This window comes from Arvicola amphibius, chromosome 2 (genome assembly GCF_903992535.2).
Source record: "Arvicola amphibius chromosome 2, mArvAmp1.2, whole genome shotgun sequence".
NCBI classification, from domain to species: Eukaryota; Metazoa; Chordata; class Mammalia; order Rodentia; family Cricetidae; genus Arvicola; species Arvicola amphibius.
Window position 1 is genome coordinate 138,592,099 of NC_052048.2, and position 14,580 is coordinate 138,606,678.

The window sequence follows — 14,580 nt, forward strand, 5'->3', positions numbered from 1 at the left end:
GACATTTTGTCTCTCAAAAGATTTCTCAGAGAGCCAGGCGGTGGTGGTGCATGCCTTTAATCCCAGCACTCGGGAGGCAGAGGCAGGCGGATCTCTGTGAGTTCGAGGCCAGCCTGGTCTACAAGAGCTAGTTCCAGGACAGGCTCTAAAAATGCTGCAGAGAAACCCTGTCTCGAAAAACCAAAAAAAGAAAAAAAGAAAAAACAAGATTAGATTTCTCAGATGCAAGAAAGAGATCACATCAAATGTTAGCATGCAGGAAAATGAGTATTGTCATTTTGAGAGTTCAAATTAGCCTTAGCAATCCATAAGGCAACGGGAAATACTTCTGCCACGATATTTCTCGCCACCCCTCCTGATAACCGTATTTTTCTCACACTGTAACTTCCTTCTAACTCTAAGTATGAAGCAAGGAAAACAGAACAGTCGGTGGTACTGCACATCACCAGGGTGCACGCCCACCAAGAAACATCCTTCATTGCAAAACAGGCAAGCACACCGGTAGCTTGCTGCCTGATCCTAGAGCAGCGGCAAGCCCACGTTCTCAGACAGCCCACGTTCTCAGACAGAGAACCCCACTGTGGACTTCCCTCTCTCAGGTCAGCCATCCTAACTCCCAAGCAGCTGTAGAGGATGTGTAAATGAACACACCTGCTGCTCTGCCATGCAACTTTACTGTGTATAGGAAAATGGCATTCCATATAACATTCACAACATGAAGCATTTTCTTGTTTTGTTTCTTTTTGTGCCCAATCAACTTAAAATGTCAAAACCACTCTTAGCTTACGATATGTACAAAGTCAGAGCACAAAGTGCGATTTGGCCTATGGGCTGGGATCAGTCGGCTGTCAATAGTAACCCAGTTCCCTCAGCCTTGTTTTCTGTGTGGGCCTTTATCCTAATCCTGCAGGACCCTGGTGTGCTAAAGCCCTGCAATGCAGGTACTCCTCCAAAGTGTTTGCTGGGGGGATATGAGAATCCAGCTGGCAAGCTCGCTCACGTTAGCTTGTTAGCTTCAGGAAGGCTAATAAGCTCGGGTTCTCTCCAGATTTATGTTCTTTTTTTTTTTTTTTTTTTTTTTTTTTTTTTGGGTTTTTTCGAGACAGGGTTTCCCTGTAGTTTCTAGAGCCTGTCCTGGAACTAGCTCTTGTAGACCAGGCTGGCCTCGAACTCAGAGATCCGCCTGCCTCTGCCTCCCGAGTGCTGGGATTAAAGGCATGCGCCACCACCGCCCGGCCTCAGATTTATGTTCTTATCAGATGGGAGTGCTGAGCATCCCTGGGATGGAGAACAGCCTGCAGATGAGAACGGACACCAGGCTACTCCAGCCAGCACAGCAATCGTCTTAGCCAGTTCAGCTAACCGAATCTTACACATAAAGCACCTCCAAAGGACAGGACGGAATGCTGTGTAGACATGGATCATCATTACAGATACTTTCTGTATCTTGATTCAGCAATCAGAGAGTCCACCAGATCTCTCCTGCATGAGCAGTAACCACGGTGGGGGTAGCATCGACTTGCTAAGGACAATCAGGAGGAAGGTGAGCTTCTTCAACCCTGGCAAAACCTAGGCCTTGGGCCCTGTGTTTACTACTAAACAGGAACGTGAACTGACGTTCCTCAGCTCTGTGTTTGAGAGGTGATGTCATTGTTTTTCTAAAAACAAACAAAAAATGCTCATTATAAAAAATTTAATCCATGCTTAAGAGTGGAATGAAGTCAGCCGCTTGGAGCCAGTGTGTTGCTCGTAGTGGTGGGTGAGCAGCATTCCAGAAGCCCGCGTTAGCACACGGAGAACGGGAGGAGCAGGTGGGATGACTGGAACATCAGAAGTCATAATGAGTGCTTGAAATGGAATGAATCACTTCAGATAGTGCTTTTTCCCTTAACCGGAAAGGCTCTGAATGCTGTTTCCGAATTTAAAAGAGAAAAAAAAAGTATGTATGAAAGAGATTATGTTGAAGTTGTGTTTCGAGTTGACTTCCTGCATTGTACCTAGATGAGCCTCAAGTTTCATTATAGAAACCTAGTGGGCTGTAATTCTAGCACTGAAGAGGATGAGGCAGGAAACTTTCAAGTTCAAGGCCAGCCTGGGCTGTATGCAGACAGTTTTACAGTTAAAAAAAATCCAACTGGTACCGGAGTAGTGTGTGAAAAAGTAAGAGCCACTTGCCTTGTGCCCTAGCGCCCTTCCTCTGTAGCTGGCATGTGCCCTCAGACAATGATTTCTACGAAGGTTGTTATAGGTTGCTTTTTTTGTTACTTTAACTCCTTTTATATCCATAAAAGTAGCTAATATGACCAATCAAGCATTAATTGATCCCTGGCTTGTCCTCATTCTATGTTTATAAATATTAAGTCCCTAGGTTTCAGACCAGTGCTACATGGATAATACAAAGGAGTAAGCACACGCGCAGGCACAGCTGCTGGTAAGGGGCAGGTTCCATTCTCTGAATGGGAAAGTGAGTCTGGGAAGCCATGCTATTCACCCTCTCCCGGAAGCAGTGTCAAGGCACTTCCCCATCACAAAAGGAAGAGCTTCTAGAGTTGACAAGACAGAGGTCACGCTGCAGGTTGCAAAAGCCGATTCTGGTACTCAGCAGGCAGCTGGGGAGGGAGCCCTCTGTATGTAGGAGGAAGGGGAGTGGCTAACGAGAATTTCTAGAAGGTCTGCTACCGCACAGAAACATCCAGGGTTGGGCATCATCTCTCCCTTTGTATTTTTGAGGAATTCATCCTTACATCCACTCACACCAAAACGGCTATGGTAAGCCTTGGCCAGGCCCTGCTCTCCCCAGACAGCCACATGAGTGTCGGATGGCTCTTGTCTGAGCTGGCTTTTGCTTTTTTTTTTTTTTTTTTCCAGACATTTTGAAGACGCTTAGCTCCAGGCTGCTCACTAGTAAAATCCTCCCTGCCTGAGTCAATTCCCAATGACGTGTGTTCCCAGTACAGTCAAACACCTTTTATGAAAAAAGTGTGTATGTTGCTCTATAACTTTTAGAATGGTTATTCCATTAATATTGATTCATTACTGGATCATGAGAATAGAACCATTTTTTGGATTTTGTTAAGTGTTAACACAGAAACCAATTGGTACAGAAACCAATACATAATTGCATGTGAAATTAATATATGAATGAATGAATTCCAAGGTAATTCCAAGGCTTAGAGTGGAGACATAGCATTTTTGTCTTGGAACACCACACACGGTTTTTGTCAGGAGGATGATATATTTGTTAGCAGAAGTCACGGAGGCAGTTGACCACTAAAAGTGATATTAAAGGACCTTCCCCCCCCCTACCCAATACCCAGCCTGCCCTCTAGAAAATGGCAGAGAAAAAGGAAGCAAATGGCTGAGAGAGGGGGCACAATAAATTCATCTTCATGTCTCTTTGAAATCAAGGCATGGAAAACCCAAAAAGCTGTGCTGGAGTGGGCCATCGTCTTGTCTCTTCGATGCTTGAACTGCCTTTCCCACCTTTAATTAGGAGCAAATGGAGCCTGACAAATACATACCGCGCACCCGATCTTCATCTCTCGAATAATTAGCTTGTACCGATGAAGGGAAATTACTTGATTGCCTCAAGTCTGTTCTTGTATGTTCCAAGCCAAGGCAATAACACTAGCAACGCTAATAACATTCCATTTAACTATTTATTCACCCAGCAAATATTTATTAGGTTTTGACTCCACGCCAGCAGGGCACTGGGCACTTTGTTATTTGCTGTCTGAAGTAAATGGAAGATACATCAAACCAGGGCTTTTAAGACTCAGTGGAGAAAAAACTACACTCTGGTATGGCAATGAGGACTTTGACTCCCTTTAGAAAACCATGGGCCTCGGCTGAGTTTATCCTCCAGCCCTCGGCCTCTAGCACAGGTGAAGGCAACCAATCATTCAGCTGCCCTGCACACATCCTCTCCCACACTGCCAGTGCCACTTCAGACCAGTTTGGGGCAGTTCTTACAGTCAGGGAACTGCTGCTCCCCGGTGTGTTGCTGCCATGCCGAAGGGAGCACATGCTCCGTGAACCAACAAAATACCCCCAGTTTAGATAAATGCACCCGGCTCTCTGAGGTCTGATGCATGATCAACAATGAGGCCAAGCTGTATTTTGCAGAATGAGCTTTCTTTGAGAAGCTGAGAGGTGTCTTGTTTGAAACGATACACTGTCGCACACCAGGAGAAGACAAGAGTGTGAGGGGGACTCGGATGAACAAATAAACAGATACTTTTCTCCAGCTCTAAAAACGGGGGCTGCGACTGAGCCGAGACTACAAGAGAGAAGAGGAAGATTGGACTGGCTTTCTGTGGAGGACCCCAGCACACAGCTGTTTTCAGTCAATTAAAAGTCGTCTTCGTTCCATCAGCCTGCTTCACCAGCTGCCTGTTTGCTGTTTCCTGTGGGAGCATGGGCCTGTTGCTCTGGCACTAAGTCCCAGTAGGGAACTAGCCGTCCACCCTTCTCCGCTTCAAGGTGCCCCTGCTGAGTGCCAGGGTGCCAGGCCCCCTTGCAGTTAGTTCAGTTTTTTTTTTTAAATCCCAGCACATCTTGTGTGAACCCCAGATAACTCTCGCGTTGTCAGTCTCACAAGCATGTGGGAATGTGTGCTTGTGTGAGTACACACGCACCCACACACACAACACAAGCATGGCACATACACACCCACACACCCCCCAGGCAGTCTTTCTCCCATTAGCGACTTGTTCCGGCCAATTAGAAACATTTGTGTCCATGTGAAAGCTCAGTCAGTAGGGTGTGGGGGGAGGTTGCCTTGGAATTGTTCTAGCCTCGGAAAGCCGAGCTAGATTATTCAGTTTTACTTGAAATTCAATTGGGTGGGAGGTGGGGAAGGTGGGAACATTCTTTCTAGAAAACTTGTAATTATAAACTGCCCTTTGAAAGTGATCTCACTGAAATGTAGTTCCTGGGCTGGCCACGAGGAACGAGCTAGCTATGACAAATGTGGCAAAATCTCTATTTCTGTTTCACAGTTATTGCTACTATTGGCTTTTCCAAAGCACTGCTTCAAGGTGCAATGTTTTCTTTCTTTGGCACCTTTTGCATAGTGGTGCCAAGGAAGGAATTAGTGCCAGCTTCCGGTGGTGCCCAGTGGTGTGAGACCAAAGACTTTGCTAGATGTGAGCTTTTAGTACCAAAGACTCCCAACGTCCTGTATCTGCAAGGACTTCTGAAGTGAACATAATGAGTTAGTTCACATAAATAAACAGAAATTAAGTCAGTTATTTAGTCACTGATTTTAATACCTACAAAGAACTAATTTTGATTTTAGATTTATTCTAAGGTAAGGGATAGAGGGGATGGCACAGAAAGGGGCATGAGCTGTGAGCATCATATGCACGGCAGATTTTAATATCCAAGTCCACATGTGGGCGTCAGAGTGTCTACTGAGAATTACTGTATGAGCTTAATTCTTAGAACTTGTATGTCCCAGAATTGTTATGAAGATAATTAACTAAAATCCTACTTGTTTCTCATCAAAGCCCCTTTTCCTCAATAATAAAATACTGTGGTTTTTCTTTAAAATTTTAAAAATTCACTAAAAGACATAAGAGACAATTATACCGTAACATAGAATGTCACGAACATTACAGTATATTTTAAAAATCCAGACCCAGAAGGTCACATTTATATGATGAATCTAATACACGCCAAGCCAGAGAACAGACTAGAAGTTGCCAGGGCCTAGGCAAGGGGCGCAGGGTTACCCTGTGAGACTGGAAAACACGTTGGAAGTGCAGCGGTGGCAACAACACAGTCTGCCGAATGATGTAAGGGCTAGTGAGATGCGTGCTATAAAGTGGTTAATTTTATAAGAATTTTTGTCTCAACTTGAAAAACATTAAAAAAATAATAATAATGCAACTGACTGGGTTTGTGGCCTAGTAGCGGAGCTCTTGTTTAGCCGGGGTTCTGGCCTGTGCTGGCTAGTTTCATGCCATCGAAATACATGTTAGAGTCTTTTGGGAAGACGGAACTTCAGCTGAGAAGACACACCTATCAGATGAGCCCACGGGCAAGCTATTGAGCATGTTATTGATGGACCATTGATGCAGGAGGACCCAGCCTCCTATGGATAGCCACCCCTGGGCAGGCGCTCCTCAGTGCTATAAGAAAACACAATGAGCAAAGCCAGAAAACAGCTCTCCTCCATGGTCCCTGCTTCAGTCCCAGCCCCCAGGTTCCTACCTTGAACACCTTCCCTGACTTTCCTGGATGATAGACTACAAGCTCAAAGGTGAAATAAACTCCTTTCTTGGTTGCTTTTGGTCATGGTGTTTTAGCACAGCAATCAAAATCTAAGGCACAAGTTCAGCACTACAAGCGTTAAAGTCAAAGCTAAACGGGACTCTCTTTCCCTCCGACGGAAACACAACACTGTCTAGGGGAAAGCCAGACGACACTTGGATCCAGAATGTCAACAGTCCACATCAGGTTTCCAGTGTTTGTCTCCTAGGACTTTGTCCCTTCAGCAAGCAACTGGACCCCTCCTTTGCTTGCGACACAGTCATCTGTTAGCTGGCTTGAAATCAAAAGGAAGATGTGGTCCCAACTTAGTGATAGAGGGCCAATAGAAGGTTAGATATGCCAGCTGCCGGTACTACAAAACTGCCCACCAAGGGGAACTCAACAGGAGTGAAGCAATACCTATGCTTGGTTAGCAAAACAAAGAAAAAAATCCACTGTCTAAAACAGTCTGAGGGATACAGAGTGTGGCACAAGGATACTTGTAACAGGATGGTGGGGGGAGGTTGTGAAACATTCTTGGGCAATACAGCCATTGAATCAGCTGAGGTAGTTTTCCAGTTACTTCTGTCATACTGGACTAGAATGCTCTTCAGGCAAGACAGAATGTATGAGTCCAGGTTTCCTCCTCTGGCTGTCCCCCTCAAATGGTAGCATCATATCCCACCCTTAGTGGAGTTTTCTCTGAGGAGCATGCCAGCTCTATCTGGGCATCATGTTGGCTTCATTTCCCCTCCCTGTAGGATTGGGATTGGGTGTCCAGGGTTCACATGTCTAGGCTTATTTACCCAATTCAAGTGTTCATTGCTTTTTTTAATTGATAAGTTGACCCATCTAGCCATGTTCAATAGCAAGGCAGAGACAGTGGTGAGCTAATAAGTGTGTGTGTGTGTGTGTGTGTGTGCGCTCTTGCATGCATGTGTGAAGGGATGAGGAAGACATCTCACAATCTCAGTATTCCATTTAAAATGCCTGTTCTTGGACTGCCTTTCTTGTTCTCGCTTGGACACCAGGTGAGATTGCATAGCTCTAGCGCTCTCTGCTCCTTTTAAGTCACTGAGCCTAAACACAAAATGATGACCTTGACAGTAACTTGCTCCCTAGAACGTAATATCTGCCAGTTTCCCTGTGGATGTTAAAGGTGCTGAACACACAGTGGGCTGCCAGCAAGCTGCCTGCTTTCTCCATAGAAAGAGTCTTTCAGGAGGCAACCGTCAGAGAACATTCCCTTTGTCTTGATGCACACACCATTTAGCCCTAAAACCCCAATGCCTGCAAACCTAGATGACATTAGGCGAGGGCTCATTCCTGAGTTTTATAGAAGAAACTGCTATTGGAAAAACGCAATCCCTTGTTATGTTATTTCAGATGAAGTCTTCCTAGGGATCACAGGCAGTAACGTACACGAGAAAAAGCAGACCTTTGGTTTGTAATTCACCATGGAAACTCCATGCTCACACAGCCCTGAGGTTAGAGTTTTAGTTGCACAGAAGTCGGGAAATTTAGAGTTAACTTCCCAAAGGACTTCATTTTACATATGCATCCCAGGGCCTTTCCTGAGTTGTGATCTAATGATTTGGCAAAGGAGGTGCAATTAATAAAGAAGAAAAGCCTTTCCTCCTCTTGCTCAAGTTCCCATAATCCCTAGCAAGACGGCCAGAGAACAACTTTCCATGCGTTGTACCCTTTAAATGCACTCCTTGGCCTGAGCAGTTGACAATAATACCATTGTCATGTCTGATGCTGGGGGTGCAGGACTTGGCGGGGGATACTCGGGTAGAACAGCCAACTGCCACCACATCACCTGGTTCTCCCGTGGGTCATTTTCCATGCTCTTGGGAGGACAGCTCCATCAGTAAGTAGGCAGTGCCCTGAGACGGTCCCCAGAGGGCACCCCAACCACTGTGACACCACACTTCTAACTGTGAAGTCTGTCCCCGAGCGCCAGAGGAACTGGAGAAGAACATTTTGTGGACAGGTTGCTGGCTAACCCTTTGGAGAGCTGACCATGGTGTGACACTCTGAAGCATCATCTTTTGGCTTCGTTCCAGTTACATGACTGGGTCAAAGGTCCTGCTGGGGTCATCAGGGTCAAGGGCCCTTCAGGTGTTCCTCTTCTTTCTAGGGTAGGTGGCAGTGTCCACACCCAAGGCTATTTACTTGCGTTGGGTGTCCAGTCCAGCCTGTGCCATTGATCTTCATGGATGTGGGAGGAGAGTGGAAGATGCTAAGACTCTGGTTGATACAAAAATACCATACACATTACTCTTTGGGTTTAGGGGTGTTAGTGGTCCAACCACCAGTCACAAAACTAACTTTAGATGACTCTATCTTTATGTTAAAGAACTCTAGGCCCACCCTCTGCTCCAGATTTTGATTCTTGACTCAGCAGTCATTTGAGAGAGGAAAAGCACATTTGGCATTAGCCCCATGGCTCTACACATGCTGTCCTTGTGAACATCCTGGTCTTCCTTGCCAGAGAGAGCCTGCAGAGAGATCCAGAAGGTAGTCAACATTGTCTAGAGACACTATCATATGCAACCTTTGTGTGTGTGTGTGTGTGTGTGTGTGTGTGTGAGAGAGAGAGAGAGAGAGAGAGAGAGAGAAAGAGAGAGAGAGAGAGAGACCCCGGATGCATACAATTTAAAGCATTAAAGCATTTCAAATGTGGGCAGGGCAGAGATTCATAGCTTATGAAGAACCCAGCCACTTGAATGTGTATACAGCAAGATGTTCTTAAAAATGCTTTAAAACTATGGCCAAGAAGACAGCATCCAGATCCCTGTGAATCTCTCCTACATTTTAAAACTGACATAGTACCAGTATTATGAGACACTGAGTCTTTTAGGTGCTCTTCAGGCCTCAGTTCTCAGGTGACAGCATCAGAGTCATTCATTTGCATGTTACAACAGCTATAGCTCAGTTTCCTCTTGCCGGTTCTGCTGTCTCTGTGAAGCTACTTCAGTGAGCGGGAGATCTAAGCCTACTGCTCAGCTGCCCAAAACACAGGCAAGGCAGACGATGGGGCTGGGAGTGTGCCACCATCTCTTTAAATCATCGTCACACCCGAGTACCATTCTACACATGCCACCTAGAAAGCTTTCTGGTTGATTGATGAATTGAAAATGACCCATCCAAGAAGTCACAAGCTGGAGGTAGTCTCTTCACGATCTGCAGTCTTCTCTAGCCCAGGTCCTTAGTTTTCTGACTCCGCCTCGCGCTAGAGCAAGTGTTCACTGGGGTCTGGGGGTAGTTCGGGCTAGCCACTAACTTCCTGAAGAGAGTCAAGGCTCCTTGAAGTTTCCCAAGCTACGAAGCAGGTGGCATAGTTCAACCCCCACATTTGGAGACAAGGAAAGTTCTCATGAAGAAACACTAAGCCATCTGTTTGGAGGCTAATAAAAGGGGTTGGAAACTTGGTGATTTTTCTCTAGGGTGCAGGTTGCTTGGTGGGACCCTTGCATGGTTAGAGGAGAGATCGTGGAAGAGAGAGAACAATGAACGAGGCTGGCAAGGACAGGGCAGAAGGGAGACAAGGAGACTGGAAGAGAGGAAGCTTCTACCACAAATAGAAAATACATTCTGCTTGAGGGTCTGATACCTGTGTACAGGGAGTAGGCATTGAAAGGGAGAAGTGAGTGCAAGGTTGAGTCAACATAGTCTACACTCAGAAACGAGTTCAACCCACCGCCCTTCCTGTAGAATTGTCTACTCCACCCTAGTTTCAAGACTAATTCACCACCAGAGGGTTATTATCAAGGAAATTCTTCATTTCTCTATATTTGGGCAAGAAAATCTGTTTCTGCTATGACGGATAGGGAGAAGTTGCATCCTGTAGGGGTGTTTTTATATGAAGAACATTATACTAGAAAATTTTCCACTTCTGTAAGGAGTTCAAACCATGTACGGTTTACCAGAACCTAACAAAATGGTTCACTAAACTTGTCAATCACCAAGCCAGGGGAAACAGCGATGGCAGTTCTAGCAATGAAGAGCTGTTCTCACACTTCTGAATGTATTCCAACCCGCCCAGCCCCCGGCTGATTTCAGAATGGCATCCTGTTGAAGAAGACCACTCAGGTCTGCCGTCAACACAGTTCAGAGGACTTCTTCAGTCAGGAAATGATTGCACTCTGGGTGGGTGAGAATATTTTCTCCATGTTCATATTCACTGAGCTTGCTACCTAGTCTAGTCTGCCTAGTGACACTGAGCTTATCTGAGTAGAAACATTTTTATTTTCAGTTTCTCAGTAATACCTGTACAAGTTGCTGCGCACATCTGTATGCATGTGTGTGCATGTATGGGAGTCACAGCACACATGTGGAGGTCAGAGGGCAGCTTTCAGGAGTCCATTTCTTTCCTTCCACCACGTGAATCTCGGGAATTCAACTCAAATCTTCAGGTTTGGTGGCAAGTGCCTTTATCCACTGAACCCTTGTGTTAGTCTTGGGAATCTTTCCCAAAAGAGAAAAATATTAATATTTTTTCTTGGTATTATTTCAGTTCTGCTATTTATTTTTTCTCTTTTTTTCCCACTCAAAACTATCCATGACTTCTTTCCAAAGCTTATAAACTGAAGGAAATCCATCATTACTCAGTCTCCTTGGTAGGTACCACATACTATATACTTTGCTAAAAAGAAAAACTGTTGAGAGTCCAATCTGTGACTTATTATAGTAAAAGCATCATTAGCTCTAAGTGGAGCCATGTTTTAAATGAGCCCACTTGGTTCTATTATTTAGTAGCTCAAAATCCTTTCTGAACGTAGGAGGGATGGCTACGAAAATTCAATTTGTAAATAAAGAAATATTATGCAAATGACTCCAATTATTTCCTCTAAGAAGAAAACAGGTTTAAAATCAGATTCCAATATGAAAAATATATCTAAGTGCTTTTGTTGATTCTATTCAATAAGCTTAAGTTCAGCCTGGGTGCCCACCACTGCTTCTCTTGGAAGCAATGGGTGCTCTTGAGTGGAATGTTAGAGAGATGTAGGCAGAGGAAATAGAGGCATACAAGTCCCTTGCTTCTACTACCCCAGGTTTTGAATACATATATTATATTGTATATTATCATATATTAAACATAATATGTATATTCATTTACAGACAAGTGTACATAGCAGAACAACTCTAGAAGCCCTATCTATGCTGACCACCCAGACATAGTTTGGCTGCTTGAAACAGCAGTTACACTTCTCCCTTAAGCCTGGATTTGCGCGGAGGGCTAAGCTCTCCAAGTGTATTGCTCTTTGCTTTGTTTTCAGATTGCATGGGAATAGAAACCAGGGCCCTTTGAATTACAGTTTCCAACTCTTGGTTTGATGAAACAGGTTCCCCTTAGTATCCCAGGCTACCCTCAGACTCATGATTCTCCTGCCTCTGCCTTCTGATGCGGGGATTAGAGGCATGCACCACCATGCCTAGATGTGCTTCACTTTGATTTCAGATAGGATTCAGATCTCTGTAACAGCAGACATCAGTTAAGCAGAGATGCTTTTCTGTGGGTGATGGGGTGGTGTCCAGATAAAACCCATTCTAAGTGGAAGATGTAAGTTGAAAATGCAGTCAACACTTTTAACCCACCAGAAAGCGTAGCATAGCAACATAGCACACTATAAACACAGGCTTTTTAACCTCGCAGCTGGGCGGTGGCTTGCTGCTACTGCCTACCTTCAAAAGACAATGCAGTACTGTGAATTGCTAGTCCGGGAGAAGATACAAGTTCAAAACCTGGAGGTTTCTACTGAACACGTATGGCCTTTTTACCAGATAGACAAGAATAAACTAGAGCATCACAAGTCTGCATAGTAACAGAAGTATGCCACCTGAGGAATTCCTTACTCAGGAGGTTTGTTTCTGAAGCAATGGACGGTCAAGCAGCCTGGTTCAAAACTAGCAGCACTAGAGGGGGAGGAGGGAAGGAACCGGAATATGCTGTGCAGCCTGGGTTTGGCTGATTTCATCCTAAATGACAGTAACTACCAAGGTAAGAGACCAACACCCTCTTGTTGACTATGATGGCTTTAAAACAAATAAACAAAATAAAGCCAGATGAAGTCCAATGTTGTGACATAGAGACTGATAAAGCAGATGGATATTATTCCAAGTTTCAAGGCTGATCCAAAGAAACACCTATAAACTATCAAGCACGCAAGTGAACTCGGTATAGTCTTAGCATCTATAGACAGATATGGATGGAGTCTGTTTATTCTGAGAAAAAAAAAACTGTTGTCAAGGCAACAGAAACATTTGAAAGTCAATCTAAAGTCACATGGGATGCACACCTGAAACTTCCATAATCCAGGACCTCCAAAATACGTGCCAACCTAGGAATAGGGAAGAGGGCTAAGGTGGCTTGCCTTCTGTGCCCACATGCTCGGTGAAGCACAGATGTACAGCTTGGACCTTGATGGACCGAGGCTTCCCATGAAATGTTCCATGATTCTCTTTTAGAGCTGTAAGACAGTTAATCTGGCCTCACTTCAGCGGGCTCATGGCAGCCTACCTCCCAAAGATTCCTTTGCCCTTTCCAACTGGCAAACACTGGCTTCATTTCCTCTGGTGCTGTAGGGATCACGGAGAATGACTGGCTTGGCAGGGAGCCTTGCTTTCAGCACTGCCCTGGCATTTGAGGGGACACTGCTCATTCTCTGAACACGCATCCATGGAGCACTCTGTGCGCAGGAAGAACAGAGCTGGATGACACAGCGTTTCCCATTCCCAGCCCAGGAGCTTGACATGTAGCCGGCAACTCCGCTGCCTAGCGGTACGGTGGTACAGTAGAAATTTCCACTGAGAAACGAGTTCGGGTTGCTGAGTTCAGGAAAGAGAGCAGAAGTTCCAAAGCTAACTAGCATCTTTAGACCCAAGTCTTTCAAATATCTGTGGTTAGCTTGGGTCTAAACAGTGTCTCCAGCGAAGGATGACTCGGCTTCAAACTCAGGAGTGTCAATGTCTCCAACCTTGCTATCCAGGCTGATAATATTGGTCACTAGGCTGCTTACTTTATCTTTCTCACAGAGATACTGCCAATCACGGTGATATGGCTTGGAATGGCAGTGAGTGATCATAGTGACATCAAGAATTTAGTTGTCTGGGGATGGAGAGATGGCTCAGCTGTGTATTGCTCTTGCAAAGGACCCGTTTGATTCCTAGTACCTACATGGTGGCTCACTACTGCCTGTTAAGTCCAGCACCTATGGACCTGACTTCTTCTTCTGGCTTCATTTGACACTGTTGGCATGTAGTACATGTATACACATTCAGGCATGCACATGTACACATATAAAAATTCATAAATAATAAATACATCCTTTTTTAAGAAAGAGAAAATTTAATTGCCTTTAACTGCAGGCTCTGATAAGGGGAAGAGTTTGGGTACTCCCATATGTCAAAGATGTTTTATTTGAGAGATAACAGGGTCCAGGAGATAAAAGGCCCATGTGGTCATGTGACAAGTTTAAGACTGGAAGTATAGTAGAACTCAGGGTTCCCAACTGCTGGTCCAGACTGCCTCTGCTACCCTAGGAACTAGTGTGGCACTCAGTTGCACCCAGAATAGTAAATAAGAAACAGAAATGACATATACAAACATCAATAACCGTGTGCTATGTGTTCTTGGGGGCATGAAGTCAATGTGTTCCGAGGCAGGGCTGCCTCTTGTCTGAAGCCAAGGGGTCATGATGAGCTGTTGGTTGGTGGAGGGTGGATTACAAAGAAGGTGTCTGCCTTGCTAGTTGAAGCAGGTGATTCCCTGTAATGGTGTGCCCAGCTTCTGATTCCTACAGTGATGTAGCTACAATGGCATGCAGAGAAATCAAGCTGAGATAAGGGGTTGCTGGTGATGGGTGTGAGGGCCTTTGACTGTAATTCTAGCTAATAGGAGGCTGAAGCAGAATGATCATACGAATTTGTGAGTTCAAGGCTAGCCTGGGCGAGATAGGGAGACCCTGACTTAAAGATAAATGAATGTGTCAATTCAATTCAATGGTTATGGGACTGTGTTCTGCTATTTTGCAAATAATTCAAGTATGTAGAAGCCTTTGAAGTGACTTTCATAAAGCCTGAAACCTGACGTTGTCCTCTCAGTGACAGTTTGCCCATGGATTTTGGCTGGTTGGGTGGGTGGAGAGGTCTAGACAGCCTGCGTGTGTCTGCTGAGAAGTGGCCATTATGGCCCTGAAATATGCATGGTACCAGTTGCTTCCTCTACTCTCAAATAGCTAACCCAAGTCTAGCGATCCCAGAAACATGTGACCTTTTAGTTCAGGTTCAAAAATCTAGTAGGAAGTAGGCCAGCTTCCT

At 45.0% G+C, this 14,580-nt stretch overlaps 1 protein-coding gene across 1 annotated transcript in view; it reads right to left on the reverse strand.

Moving 5' to 3' along the window:
• Positions 1–14,580, reverse strand: part of Creb5 (cAMP responsive element binding protein 5) — a 396,935-nt gene that overhangs the window by 13,802 nt on the left and 368,553 nt on the right. The gene's annotated exons all lie outside the window — the stretch shown is intronic.